The sequence below is a fragment of the Microcebus murinus genome, chromosome 23 (genome assembly GCF_040939455.1).
Source record: "Microcebus murinus isolate Inina chromosome 23, M.murinus_Inina_mat1.0, whole genome shotgun sequence".
Lineage (NCBI taxonomy): Eukaryota > Metazoa > Chordata > Mammalia > Primates > Cheirogaleidae > Microcebus > Microcebus murinus.
The window spans coordinates 26,319,670-26,334,831 of NC_134126.1; the positions used below are offsets into that span (position 1 = coordinate 26,319,670).

A 15,162-nucleotide genomic window follows, 5' to 3' on the forward strand; every position below is an offset into this window, starting at 1 on the left:
GCTCATCCTCTCTCTGCTTCCTCTCGCCACCAGTCTGTGGGTATCTCAGGAATGCAAGCCTTTGTCAATAAGCCCAAACTTCAAGGAATTGGGAAGGCGCATATGCATAAGGGGAAAAAAATTCACTCTTCATTCCTAAATCACATAGAACTGATTTTTTGATCGTTTACGGTATGAATCGCGCACATTGCAGATCCTTCCCCACGACCCACAGGGTTGATCGTACTGGTCAAAAAAGTCTGTGCCGAATGCAAAGAAGTTAGTTAGACCAGATTACAGGTCTCAAGTCTGAGAAGCTGGGACGGATGGCGGGTGCTGCTCTCCTCCGATGGTGTCTGGGAAAGGCATTCTCCTGTCTGTCCTCTTCCTGCGATCACAGGCTCTTCCCTCCCCACCTCGCCACCAGGAAGTAGACATTTTACCCACTGCCTCCCTGGGCACCTCTGCCAGCTGGAGGGAACAGGCCTCTGGTGCAGCAGGCTGAAGCAGCAGCTTGTACCTGCTTGTCTGGAGCTTAGGGTGTGGACGGGGAGCACAGGCTGGTTCATTATGTGAGATCACAGCAGCCCCGTGCTTTCCGGTCCCAGCTAATCCCCTTTTCCCAAGCGTACCCTGCTGCCACCTTTCCCTGGTCCCAGCACCTGTGGATCAAGGCACATGCCAGCCCTCGCTGCCTTTCACTCTTTGATGTTGACATCGCCCCGGAGCCCTGTCCTCCTAATCCACTTAGAGCCTTGGGAGGGATGTTATCTGGGAGTGTGGAAGGAGGGTAGCCCTGCCAGGAAGGATTTCCATGCTCTGCCTGTTGTGAATAATTCTGCCAGAGGAGGTGAGAACTGCTCTGGGTTTACCTGGTGTGCTGAACCTTCCAATCCTCTCCCAGTTGTCTACACCAAAGCTGTTGAACCGTTTCCTGCTCTCTGTAGAGGTTCCTATGTGTTTCTGTGCCGGGCGCTCCCCTCTGCCCGGGTCTGTGGGCCTGGACTTGGCTGGTCAGCACATGGAAGGGAGAAAGACTGGGGTCCCTGCTTTTGCTTCCCAAAAGTGGAAGACAGACAGAAGGACTTGCTCTACCAGATGCCACTAAGGTTTAAAAGTGGCCTATCTGCCCTGGGTCCCAGGGCCACCACATCCAGTTGGGCACAATGTTGTGCCTGGCCCAGGGGCATTGGGCCAAAGGACCTAGTGGGGGTTGCAATCCAGCCTGAGCTCTCCTTGTCATCCCGTGTGTCCTGTGGTATAGACACCCGCCCAGCGGGGCTCCTCTTACTAATGCATCTGCTTGTGGGGACCCACCTTTTTCTAAGTTGCACCAAGGCTTCCTAAGGACCAGCAGCACCCACAGAAAGGCTGGTACTCAGCACCTTCCCCTGTCCCTGTCCCCACCTCCTGGATCATGTGTGTAACTCTGTCTCCTTTAGTCTCCTGAAAGTCCTATTCAAGGCAGGGGCCATGCTCTCTGTGTGTGTACTCCCTTCCTCCTCCTTAATCCCTTCACCAATGTTCGCTCATGGAATAGGCCCCAAGACTGTGCTGGAAACAAGAACCATTCTCTAGGGAACCTTGGAGATCATCTATTATTCGGCAGGGAAACTGAGGCCCAGAGAAGAAGAGTCACTTGCCCAAAGCATAGAGATCTGGGATAAGTTGCTTCTTGTCCTGACACCCAGTGCGGTAGCTCCTTTATATAAAGACACAGCTATGGAGCCCAGAGTTGGAAGCTAAGAACCGTCCTCAGGTCCAGGCTTGCCACGGAGTTCAGCCAGGGGCTAGCTAGCGCCTCCGCACTCTGCAGCCCTAGGTCTGAAATAAGGAATCCACGTTGGCTTGCATGGATGGGTAAGGAATGGATAAAGGAAGAGTGACCCGGCAGGTCTCAAAGGGACCTTGAGATGACCTTCTCCCTATCCTGTGCAGCTCACACAGCACACCCACAAGGGACTGGGCACCTTTCCAAGTCCCACATCTGATTGGCCAGGCGCTCCAGACCCTGGTAGAGCCCCAGCGGATTAGTCGCTATAGAGGCAAGTCAGCGGGTTCGAGGGCAAGGCTGGGGCGAGGCCGCCGACGGCTTGTTGCGACCTGCTCCTCCTCACTCTCCGCCTGGCCTTTCTGTGGCTGCTGTGTGAGCTCATCACACACCCCCTTCCTCCTCTGTGCAACTCACCCTTCCTTTCCACCCACACGCCTTTGAGGTACCTGACAGTCACACCCGGGCTCCCACTGGCCTCCCATCTACCCACCAGCTTGTCCCCATCCCTCTCCAGGGAAACAGCCCAGGAGGAATTTATGGAATGTCCCCAGGAAACCCTACCATAGTCCAGGCCCCATAGCTCTTTCAACACAGGAAGGAAAATAAAGAAAAAAAAAAAAAATAGCTAAGAGTCTGGAGAGGGGGGGGGAAGCCCGGTGCATCAGAACTACTCACTTCTTCCCTGCCCGGCCAGGCGTCTGTCAGACTGTCCAGCCCTCATGCACCGCGGCCTGCAGGAACAGGATGTCCCTGTGTGGGGAAGTTGGGAGGAAGCAGAGACTCGCTAGAAGTGGCATGACCACAGGGTGCTCTCGTGTGCGTTGTCCCAGACTCATACGCTGCTCTCTGCAAGATGCACAGAGAACACCATATACAAGGCCACGGCTCTCTGAGCCACCAACATGTGGAAGGAACAGGCAGTGAGGTTAAGACCTCAGAACCAACATGTGCAATGCTCGCATAGGCCAAGGGCCGGTGCACCACCAGTGGTAAGAAGATAGGCAGGGATTCAGCGTAAGGATGGAACAGTTCAAGCAAAACCAGCAACCGTAGGGTGATCCATCTGCGAGGCTTTATTGAGAAGGAAGATTGCCAGGGTCTGCCTAAAGGCTGATGAGCTGATGAGTTGGGGGTGAGGGAGAAGAGCATTTAAGACCTTGAGAAGGTGCAACGCACATGCAAGGAAGGTCTACCGTGCGCAGAGAAGCGTGGAAGACTTGGACAGGTAGAAGGTGAGGTCTAGAGCCCTGTGAGTCCCGAAGCCCCGAGGGCACGAGGTGAAAAGGATCTCGGGGTCTTAGCTGACCACAGGGTCAACGTGAGCCAACTATGTGATGCAGCTTCAGCCAAGTTAGTCTTCACCACAGTAACGGGAGAACAGCTTCCAGGTGGTGAGAAGCAGTAGCTTCGCTTTACGCTGGCGATGATAACATCGCAAGAGGGTGTTGAGCAAACGAATGTGCCAGATAAACAAGAGCTGGCAGGATGTGGGAATCATGCTTTGTGAAGGATATTTTTAAAAGGATGTTAACCCAAGGAAAAAAAGAGTGAATAAAGCAGGACATACCACAGCTCTCTGCAGATGATGCAGTTTACCGAGTACTTATTAGGTGCCAGGTACTATTTTAAGAGCTTTGTATCTATTAACTCCCTTCATCTCTTATGTAACACTTATAAGGTAGGTACTATCATCACCTCCATTTTACAGATGAGGAAATGGAGGCCAAGAAAGGTTAAAAAAAAAAAAAACAGCTTTGTCCAAAGTCACATGGCAAGTAACTGGCAGCGCCAGGGCTTAAACCTTAATTATCTGGTCTCACAATCTGCATGTTCAGCCTTTAAGCTCCGGACGATGAATTAGACATCATCATTGCGGCCCCAGAGGGCAGAATAAGGCCAGCGGGTAGGTGTTAGAGCAAAGCAGCTTTCCTCTTGATAAAGGGAAGAAGTTCCTTACAGCCAAACTGTCCCCAGGTGGAAAGAGCTGACTCCAGAGGGAATGAGCTCCCCGTCAGGGGAGATATGCAAGCAGAGACTGAAGGTCACCGCTCAGGGATGCCGTGGGGCAGACTCTTGCACTGAATCACGTGATCTTTGCAGCGATGCTGCCGCCGCTTCCTGGCTCCTTCAGCAGCACCTGGGATACAGGAGGGCAGGGAGGGGCAGAGAGGAGGAGTGGAAAGAGGGAAGCCGTGGTCCTGGTGTGGGCTTCGGAGTGCAGGCTGGGCTGGAGCCTGCCCTGGGCAGAGCTGAAAGCCTCTCGGGGTCAAGTGGAAGGGGCTTGGCAAGGACAGGGCAGGTGGGCCTGGGGCAAGATGTGCACGAGGAAAGCAGAGTCCTCTGGGGCCTGGGCGTAGTTGACTGTGAGGCCGTCCCTCCGGGTTGGGGGCAGGCGGTGGGAGTCCAGGTGACGAGGACTAGGAGCGAACACCCAGGCACAGGGTGGCAGAGTGGTGACGGCCATTGGAATCCCATTAGGGACAACTTTCCAGGTTTCAGGGAGGAGTCAAGGGGACAATTCAAGCATAGGACACAGGAGGGAAGGGTCAGGCTGGGCAGGTGAAGGGTGCCAGGACGAGGCGAGGAAGGACTGTCTCGAGGTTCAGGGTCAAGTTCTTCTGATTTCTTCCCTCCATTTGCAGCTGCTAAAACCGCTGCCTCGGCCCTGGTTTCACGCCCCTGCAGGGCTCCTCTAAGAAGCTGGAGGGTGGTAGGGTTCTGCCTTGACCGGCTAGTCCCTCGGCCCTGGGGGCTTAAAGAGCAGCAGGAGCTACGGGCCCCGTGTTCTCCATCCCCACTGGAACCCTCGCCTGCTGCTCAAGCATGGGCGACACGTCCTTTATGTACCCTGTCCCTTCAACCATTGTGACTCGCACCCTCCCACCTCTTTCGGGAGTCACAGGCGCTTGTGGGCAGGGGCCTTCCTTCTCATGTTCACGTCACCGTCGGACCCGACACGTCTCAAACATGAGGAGCTCATGAAGGAGACCTCAAGTGCGTGGGGCTCCCACTCCGTGCCAGACCCCTCTTTGCGCTGACCGGAACGGAATCAGGCACCGAGAGTGACTCCGGCTGACGTGGCCGGTTTGCAAAGGAAGGGAGGTGTGATGCGCAGGGCGGGTGGGCGCGGGGAGGGGAGAGGGCTGGCGTGGCATGAGGAGTCAAGGGAATGAATGCCAGGACTTCCGACGGCTAACAGGAAAGGAGTTTGTTTGCTGGTCAGCAGCCTCTGGAAGAGTGTGGGGCGGTGCTCTCAGAAATGTTGGCCAGGGGAGGAGGGGACGGATGGCATTTACACTGCTGCCCGGACAGCCCCAGAATAGCACGGACACCATCTGCCTCACCTGGACCAGGTGCAGCTCGCCTCCAGCAGGGAGGCAGGTAGAAAGGCCCAGGTCGCCACTGCTCCCGCCCCACCTTCCTTCCATCTCTAGGATGCCTAAGATGTTTCTGCAAATCCACAGAGGCTTTCCAAGCTCCAGGACAGGCCTGGTCTCCTCTGGCTCCACCTTCTTTCTCATTAGCCAACGGTGGCCTCTAAAATGCCTGTGGGATTCTTAAGGAAAATTCTTTCTGTCTTTCCCTAAGGGACGTACTAGCCCAAGGTCTCCAGTCCCCAGCCCACAGGAAGCCCTGACGTCCCAATCCTATTCCTCTCTTTGTAATCTCACAAACGATTTACTAGGCAAAGCCAGGAAAGCCGTGAGCCTCTTGCAGGGGCAGCTTAGGTGTTGGAAAGAACCCATCAGGAGCACCAAAGTATTAACTCTCCCAAGCCCTGGGGTGATTGCTCAGGTGTTTGATAACACTGGCTATTTATAGCATACCTTCCAGTCCTTTCCATCTTCCCCAACTACTCCAGCTAGGTATGGTGGTTGCCTGTGCATCCTTACCCCATTTTACAGATGTGGCAAACCGAGCCCCGGACATACCAAGAATCTTGCCCCGAGGTTGTACGCCCAGCCCGCTCTCCATTGACGATATTGACATTGGCGGTTGGACTCTCTCCCAAAACACACAGAAGTTTCCTAACCTGTCACTTGGCTCCCCTCACGGGGTGGAGTTGCCTGGGCGGACGGAAGGCCAAGTTGGATAAAAAGCTGAGAAACATGCCTCTCTCCTCGTGCCAACCCCACCAAACAATAGCCGCTCTGAGTGGAAATGATTCACTCGTCTCGCAGAGTGAGCCCTGGACTGAGCAAACAGCCAGGACTGTGGGTCCCCTTCCTCTCGGAGACCTAATGGCTTGCTTGGGACCTGGGACCGCTGGTCTGACACCCTCACTCCCCCAGGCATCTCAGCAATGTGGGGGCTACGTAGTGGGGAGCAGACACCCTCTCCCTTCCCCAGAGCCCGTGTCAAAGAGGTGGGGTGGTGGCTCGGGGAGCCACTGCCACATCCCTGGTAATGAGTTTGGCAACCTGCCCGGGCTCCCGCCGCCAAACTCGCTGTTTGTTTTGTTGTTTTATAGGCCTCTTGGGTCCCCAGAACTGGTCTTCTGAAACCTGGGAAAGACTGCATTTGGTTGGTACCAGAAAGGAGGCATATTTACAGAATCCTCTACCCCTGCCACCCCCCAATGCGCTCACCCCGGCCAGCCCATCCCCCAGCTTGACCATGCCAGGTATAGACAGGGGGTGTTGGTTCTGCCCCAGCAGACCCTGGGAAAGGAGGTCCTGATCTCTCAGAGCCATTCCTAGAGGTGGAGAAACTAAAGCCTCATTTATTTTTTTTGCACCTTTTGTGCAGCTTCTTATATACTTGAATCTTGGACGATTCCTGTACGAGGCGTCAGGCTGTGTGTTCAGCTGGCTCTTCCACAGCCCAGGAATGAGCCCTGCAGCTCAAGAGTTTTGTTGCAGGGCAGGTGAAACACAGAGAACTGTGTTTTGGGGACAGGGGGATGGGAGTAGTGATTCAAGCTCACAGAATCCAGGTGACCCAAATAGGCCATGCAAGAGGCCAAGCTGCTAGTGTTTATGGAGGTTTCATCTTTAGGAAAATAGGCGCATATACACACGTGCTCTTTTAGGCCACTAAGCCTTGCCTGCCGGTGGATCTGGGACTTGGGCATATATCTCTGGGCGGGAACGGGATTAGAAAGACCACCTGGTCCATTTCCCTGCCTTCAGGTTAGGGACCAATTTGCAAAACAAAGAGGATATAGGCTTATGGGATCCAGTCCTGCCTCTATCTTACTAACTCTGTGATTTCTGAGCTTCAGTTTCCTCAACTGTAAAAGGAAGACAATTCTAGTCCCTGCCTCATGAAGTTATAATGAGGATTAAGTGAAATGACTCATCATCAAACTCATATTTATTGCATACCTACTATGTGCCGAGGGCTTGGTTCACGATAGTGAACAAAACTCTCAAAAATACCTAGCCTCATGAAGATTATATCTTTATGTGGGAAGATGGACAAACACCAGTATGCACATAATATAGTTTGTTTAGGGGATGGGCGCCAATGGTGAAAATGCAAAGGCGGATGAAAGCTCAGGCCCGTACACACATCAGCATTCCTACAATTACTTACCTTGTTAGCCTTCATTTTTTTCTTCTGTGGAGTAACAAACACTTTGCATATTTATGTAAGGATCATATAAAATCATGTATTAAAAAGTACTTAATATAGTGCTTGGCACAAAAGCACTTTCTATTATTGCTAACATCTTCGAGGCTTTCCCCAAATCCCACTCCTTCCCGGGCTCTCTAGGGTAGTGAAGCTGTCAGATCAGGCTCCTTTTTAGTGACATGTTTGCCAGGTCAGATGGAGGAAGAGAATCCTGCCCCCTGCCCCCAGCCCTGAGTCATGGGAAAAAATACTTAGAAGACCAGACCAGCTGAGCCGAACTAATCCAATCCTGCTGGACTTTGGCATGCGGCTGCATTAGTCACCAGGGAGAGCTTTCTGAGTCTCCTATCTCCAAACAATGTGTCCCGACCCCCTCCCCAGGGCGGGGCCGGGGGAAGTGTCGGTTCCGCTGTTGCCGCTTTGCAGAGTTCACTAAAACAGGCCCACCCTCTCCTTTTGCATGCTCTCAAGCCAACCCAGTCTCCCGGTGCTACCCACAGCTCTGCTGCAGATGAACTGTGTGATCTTGAAGGGACCTTTGCTTACTCAACTGGACCACTAATGCCTGCCTTGCAAGATAGCTATGCATATCAGACATGGGGGATGTCAAATATCTAATACAGAGCCCAGCACATAGTGCTTAATCACTGGCAGCCATTGCTTCTATTACCACTGTCACTACTGGTGTGACTGCTGCTATTATTGCTGCTACCACTCCTGTATTATTAGCATTACCCTGTGTTTCTTCTAAGGGCTCAAACTCTCTTAGCTTCTATTAGCTCATTAATTCCATATAATTTTCAGATGATCAAGAAAGGTTGGGCTATTTTCACTGCTCTGTTGCAGATGGTGCTGCTGAAGTTCAAAGATTATGGACTTACTCGGGGTCACATGGTAAATCAAGGGAAGAGGTGGGGATTAGAACCAGGACTACAAAGATTTCACGGTGGAAATGGGCCGGGCATACTCCAAGGTCGCTTGCATAGCCCAGGATGATCAGGCTAAAAGCTGGTGGCTGCTTGAACATCTGTTTCCTTGCTGTTATCATGTGCCTCTCTGTTCAGGGAAGTAGGAAATACATGGAGAAGCAAGGTGGTAAAAACGAACCTGGGGTTTTGTCCTTCTGAGTCTCCTCCTGGGCTTATCTCTCGCCCGTCTCCTGGCCTCAGCCTCCAGAAAGGTTTTTAGGCTCTAAGGTGGGGAAGAAGTTTGGGAGCCAGTGACACCGGGGTTGTCCCACTCGGACATCACTGTGTTCTGGTTTGTGCTGCGAAGAAGGGTGCCACCAGCTGAGTATTCACCACTTAGCCTGGAAGGAAAAATGGGATCAACGGGCTTTAGTAATGGATCAGAAATTCCATGCTTGATTGTTCGGGGGGGGGTGAGAGAGCAATCAAGGCAGGGGGAGAGGCCGGTGGGACCCTGCAGACGGGGTAGGGCCCCCAAGAGGGGAAGGTTGACAACATCAAGCGAGGTGTGTCCGGAGTCTTCCCTTAAATGTGAATCATAGATTTTATAGCTAGACAGGACCTCAGAAAACGGTCCAGCCTACTGACTTTGGATAGGTGAGGTGTGCATTCTTCCATTTAATGGATGAAACAGCTGAAACCTGGAAAGGTTGAGTGATCTGCTTAAAACCACCCAGGTTCTTAGCCACAGAGGCAAGACTAGAGAATTCAAGTTTTTGGATTCTAATCTTTGGGCCCTTGTCTATACCCTATGAAAGAACATTCTGCCTGCGCAAAACACCAGACTGACCTCTGCCTGTCTCTAGCATGCAAGCATTCCCCAAGCAAAGCCTAAAATTGGTGTGGGGATCATTGCCCCTGGGGCACAGCTTCCTGTGCCAGGCCCGACCACACAGGCTTGCTCAGGGGTGATGGCCGGCATTCCTGAACCCTCTGTCCACGTGTCTTGGGGATCTTGCCAGAGCCCGCCCAGCAGGGAGGCCTACTTAACCACACCATGCTTGCTTATCTTGGGGCTCAGAAGTTCTGACCAGTCAGAACGCTGAGTCACACGGCCACTAAGTGGGAAGCCGGGATTTGAGTCCAGAGCTCTCTGGCTCCAGACCTCGTGCTTTTAACAGCTAGTTTTTAGCATTCTGTTGGACTTCCTTGAGATTCCATTTGTCCACCACCTGCCCTATAGAGAGCTGCAAGAAGATGCACGAGAGCAGAGTGGAAGGGCCGCCGCTTGGCACTCTTTTGAGTATGAAGGTGTCCTGGATACCGGGACATGGCAGCTGTCACCTCGGCACACGCTGCCTTGCTTGCGTCCCTCTCCCTGGGCCTCCTCCTCCGTCCCCCCCAACCCCTCTGGGCCCAGGTCACAATGGACGGGGTGGCAGGCTTTTGTGCCACACACAGTCCCCAGCTGACTCCCCTTTCTCCAGGCATCATTGTTTGCTGTGAGCTCTCTGAAGGGGAGACAAAGGAGTGTTGCTGACGAGGCCAAAAGCTGCTGGGTAGAGCGTGGGGCCTGGGCCCATCACCCATGCATCCCTCAGAGCCCCCGGGCTCTCCTTCAAAGACATTGTCTGCGATCTTTTGTGTGCCAGTCATACCCATTCAGAGCCGGCTGGGCAAAGGTTTCGGCGGGGAGGAGGAGAACACTGAGAAATGGAGTCATTTTGATCTGGCAAAATTGGAAGAGACATTAATGCAATAGTTAACAGCAGACCACTGCTGGGGGGATGGGCCCGAACGCTTGTTCTCTGTTTATGGGGCTTATGCAATTCCATCAATATTGATGCCTGATGCCTTTGATTCTGACACTAATCATTGCTATGAATTAAATTTGCAGCCATATAATTAGGATTGCTATTAATAGGGCCCTGAGCTAAGCACTACGGCGCGGCGTGTCTTTTTCTTGATAGAAAATGGCATCCTTGGAACTCTGCTAATGGGACGCACCTGGGATTTGCCAAGAATGATGTGAAAATTATACATTCTATATTTGTGTTGGCCCTTTGCTGAAATGCCAGGAAGCAAAGGTGAGGCTGGAGGGGAGGCTCACTTCTACCCAGTGCTGTGGGCAGCAATTAGGTGTCTCGGCTGCTCTTTGCAGTCTTTAGGGAAGGACCTTCCAGAGCCAGTGTTGGGCGCTCCTGGTCAAGCTTCAGAGAGCTCACACTCAGGGCGATCTTCCCGACGTCTAACCTGACACTAGTCAGTCTGGGCTCAGAGACTAGAGACTATGGTGATTTCTTTCTCAGACTTCCTGGTGGCCGTGAGCCAACTATGGGAGAGGGATGTTTCCCTATTCCATATCCCCTATTGATAGGCCCAGCGGGGCCTCGTTTCTAGGTGGACAATTGGACAAGACCCCCACTCACACTGATCCCATGGGCCCCCCACCCAGAGAGCTCCTTTGGGCCACAGAGAACCATTTGAGTTCACAGGTGAAAGAGCACAGGTGGGAAGGGATAAGCTCTCATGTTGAGATGCTTTTCCAGGTAAATTTGGAGGAGATTTAGTCACTGGGAAACCCAATATTTAATTACACTCAAGCCCCCAGTTCAGCTTTGGAGACTCTCAATGCCCCGTTCACCCTTAGCCTGAGTCATGACGTGTCATCGAGCACAAGGGTTGTCTAAGCCTTTTCCAGCCGGGCCACATGGGGTGACCTCCCTTTATCACTTAGTACAATGATTTGCACCAGTTGGCATAAGGGATGGATTAGTCCCTGCTCTTCTGACCTTAGATTGAAAATAATTTTTCTTTCAAACCATCATTTATTGATATTCTTGTTTCATATTTTTAAGTCATTGTGAGACAACAATGGTTTGAGTTCAAGTCCTAACTCTATTTACTGAGTATGTAACCTTGGCTAAGTTGCTATAACCTCTTGGAATTTCAGAATTGAGAGTTCTCATTCTTAAAACAAGAATAATATCTACGTCATAAGGATTCTAATAAGGTTAAATAACTATCTAAATTGCTTAGCACAGGTTTGCTGCATCTAATGAGATTCTTTGCCCTCCCCATTCTCTATTTTTCCTCACATATACAGAGAACAAGGGCAAAATAGGACAAAAGAGATAGCTTTACACTCCCATCCCCACCCCGCTCTGGGTACCCATGGCACTCAGAGGAATGCTACTTTATTTTCCACCCATTCTCAGGGATAGCACACAGAAAATTAATTCCTCCAAAGCAAATGGTGCGTTGGAACCTGAATGCCAAATGCCTGTAGTCTTTGTCTCTCCACACACGCAAAGGGTGAATGGGGGCTTCTTGCCCCACTGCCATAGTTTCTGCTGTTGCTCTTTCTTTGCAACTACCCAAGCCCAGGTCTTGGGTAGACTGAATCCACCCTTGAGTTCAGGGCTCAGAGCCCTGCCGCAACTCACAGGCATTCAGCACTTCAATGATAGGGAGAAAAGGGCAAGAACATCATAGCATCACCCAAAATGCATGGATTACAGTATCTGTGTTCGATTCTCTCATCCGCCCTGCACGTACACCTTGCACCCACCCGTTCTACATAAGTGCATACTTACAGACACGTGTGTGGCTAGATAGCAGTTGACCGGTGGCCAACTTTAGCAGAGAACATAGGTACTGTTTAATGTAGAACCCTGGAAAACAGTGTTTCTGTTTGTGTGCTCAAGTACCCGATAGTTCATTCATTACCAAGTAAGTATTTTACTCTTCATACCTGAAGTTCAGTGTGGATGGGATTGTTGTTGGGTGATTGTTGGTGTTGCTGCTGTTTTGGTTCCCACTAAATAGAGACCATTGATCAGTTCCTTCAATATTGGAAATCAGACTGTTGTTGGGCAAGTACTCAGTTACTCATATGTGCATTCAATTATATATTGACCATAACTATATTCACTCCATTCAGTTATCTTGTCAGTTGCAAGATCTTGTATGACACAACCCAATCCCCAGCTCTGAGGCAGTATGGTGTAGCTGCAAAGCCCCCTGCACCTCCAGTCTTTCCAGTAGTCTAATTGCTGCCCCTCCTGAAGCTATAAAAGGTTGGATAGTTTCAGTCTCAGACAGATTGGTGGTATGCCCAGAGGAATAGCCACAGACAGAGAAATGGAGGAAAAAATACGCCCAACCTCCCCCCACCATCAAATCAAAGAAATAAAAAACCTGTCTCCTTGGTGCCTCCCCAATATTTATGTCTGGGCTCAGCAGACACCCCTGGGTTGCAGCCAGGCTGTGTATTAGCATTAGTCCATTACGCTTTTTATGATGCATGTTACCCGCCCCTAACCAACCCCCCCATGCAACATTTTATGACTGTCCTTTTCATTTCTGGAAAGAGCTTCACAGAATGGCAGATGCCTGAATCTCCCCACTCTTTGGGGAGCTATTTGTAGGCAGCCTGTCCCAGGCCATAAACAACGGGAGATAAACCACAGCCACTGGCAGTAAACGCAGCCAAGGCCAAGGAGGTGCAAAAAGTAGGGGGATGAGCGGCTGGTGCATTGGGGGTAGACGCTACTCACAGGAGAGTCAAGGGACTGGGGCAGAAGGGGGTTCCACCCTCGTAGATCTCCACAAAAGCTGGAGGGAAATCTTACCACTCTCCCTCATGCCTGCCTTCCCTACTAAACCTACTCATCCCTTAACTTGTGATCAGAACCAGTAAACTTTCCAATCAGGAGAGAAGGGTTCCCTTTGGCATCATTTTCTCCTGCCAGCTCATGCTGATACATAGATTACCTCATGCCACTCACCTCCCACTGATGCTTCTAGATCTTGGAGCAACTTCCCGTAAGCTCATCTGCCTGCTACCACCCACTCTCCTTGTTGACACCTACTCCAACCAGTCCTCCCCCTCTCTCCAATAGTCTTCTCTTCCTTCATGGCCAAGATCAAGACTTACCAATCTGTCACCGCTACTTCTGGCTCATTGAAACTTCGACCTGGACTCTGGTGGCCATGGCAGTGATATTTATTTATCCCGGCGTTTGAGCTGCACCCACAGCAAGTCACATGGGCTGCTGCAGAAGACAGCACCTGGAGCCAGCTTTGCTCCAGAAAAGACTCCCCTGGGAGGAGCAAACCAAATTCCGAATGAATGCTGGGTCTAGTGGAGATTTTGGATTCTTCCTACACACAAACAGCAACTGAAAGCAAAGGGGTTGGAGGGGGCTGGGAGGAGGAGAGGGACAGCCAGCAAAGCCCTAAATGATTAGTGCATGGCGTGGTTTTTCTCTCTCATCAGCCCCATCTCGGTGGTGGGATACACAGAGAGGGCAAAGGTGATAGTGCTCTTTTTCTTCTCCTTATTTGGTTTTGGACTCCACATCAAATGGAAACATGCAGATGAAAGCGATGTGCATTTAAAATGTATGTACACATCAGACTGCTGGAGATAGTAGCTATTATACTGCGTGTATGTTTTTTTGCAGTAAGCTGCTAAATTATTTATTGGGCACTGGGCTTTAATCTCATAAACCTGCCTGCAGGCCCCAGGCACCAGCAGCCTGAGCACTGCACAGAACACGGGCGGGCTGCATGGGACCTTCCAGCGACTCTAGATAGCGATTGTTCCTTTTCACTCGGCCTCTTCCCCCCAGATCAGCTCATTAACAGCAAGCAGGTTTCCCTATCACCATGAACTTGGAAATGGATTTGTGTCTAGTAGCAGGCCAGGGCTCCAGTCTAAGCTCAGAGTACGGGGAGCTGTGGCAAGAGACTGTTCTCAGAGCTTCTTTCCTTGGCTGAGGGATAAGCCATCCCCAGCTTTTTTGGGCACCAGGGACTGGTTTCGTGGAAGACAGTTTTTTCCACAGACAAGGAACGGGGGTGGGGAGGTGAGGGGGTGGGGGAGGCGGAGCTCAGGCGGTGATGCGAGCGATGGGGAGCGGCTGTAAATACAGATGAATCTCCCCGCTCACCTGCCACTCAGCTTCCGCAGTGTGGCCCAGTTCCTAAGTTTCATGGAAGATAATTTTTCCACTCTCGGGGGTGGTGGCGGGGGTAGCACAGGTTGGTGGAGCTCGGGTGGTGATATGCAGCCCAGTTCCTAACAGGCCATGGCCCAGGGGTTGGGGACCACAGCCTTAGAAGACAGAGTACATAACTCCAGGACCACAGGCCAGTGCTGGATTGTCCAGAGCTGTGTGCTGTAAGCTATGAGACCTCCTGCCCCCCAGGTCCCACCCCTGAGATTTATGGATGGATGACGCTGGACGAATTTTTTTTTTTTTTTTTTTTTTGATACAAAGTCTTGCTTTGTTGCCCAGGCTAGAGTGAGTGCCGTGGCGTCAGCCTAGCTCACAGCAACCTCAAACTCCTGGGCTCAAGCAATCCTGTTGCCTCAGCCTCCAGAGTAAATAGGACTACAGGCATGCGCCACCATGCCCGGCTAATTTTTTCTGTATATATTAGTTGGCCAATTAATTTCTTTCTATTTATAATAGACACAGGGTCTTGCTCTTGCTCAGGCTGGTTTTGAACTCCTGACCTCGAGCAATCTGCCCACCTCGGCCTCCCAGAGTGCTAGGATTATAGGCATGTGCCACCACCCCCGGCCAACAAATCTTTTTATATCTTGAGCCTCAATTTCCCTCTTTAAAGTAAAAGAGATCTTCATTATCCTCCCTGGCTCCGGGCCTGAGAGCAACCTTCTTGGTCATTCTCTTAAATGCTAAGGCAATAATGACACCCTTACACTTGTTTAGTGGTTTTAGTTACATAAGGAGCTTCCATGTGTATGTCACCCATTTGGAGCTCATCTTGTGATCCTGACAACCCCATGGGCTGTGATGCTATGGATGAAGGGGCTGGCCCACAGCGGCCCAGTGATTTGTCACTGTCACCTGGGAATGCCATTGAGGTTAGGACCTGGATGCCCATCCTTTG

General features: G+C 51.4%; 1 protein-coding gene across 1 annotated transcript in view; it reads left to right on the forward strand.

Moving 5' to 3' along the window:
- The window catches only part of PLXNA2 (plexin A2), a 208,407-nt gene that overhangs the window by 32,572 nt on the left and 160,673 nt on the right, over positions 1-15,162 (forward strand). The window lies entirely within an intron of this gene.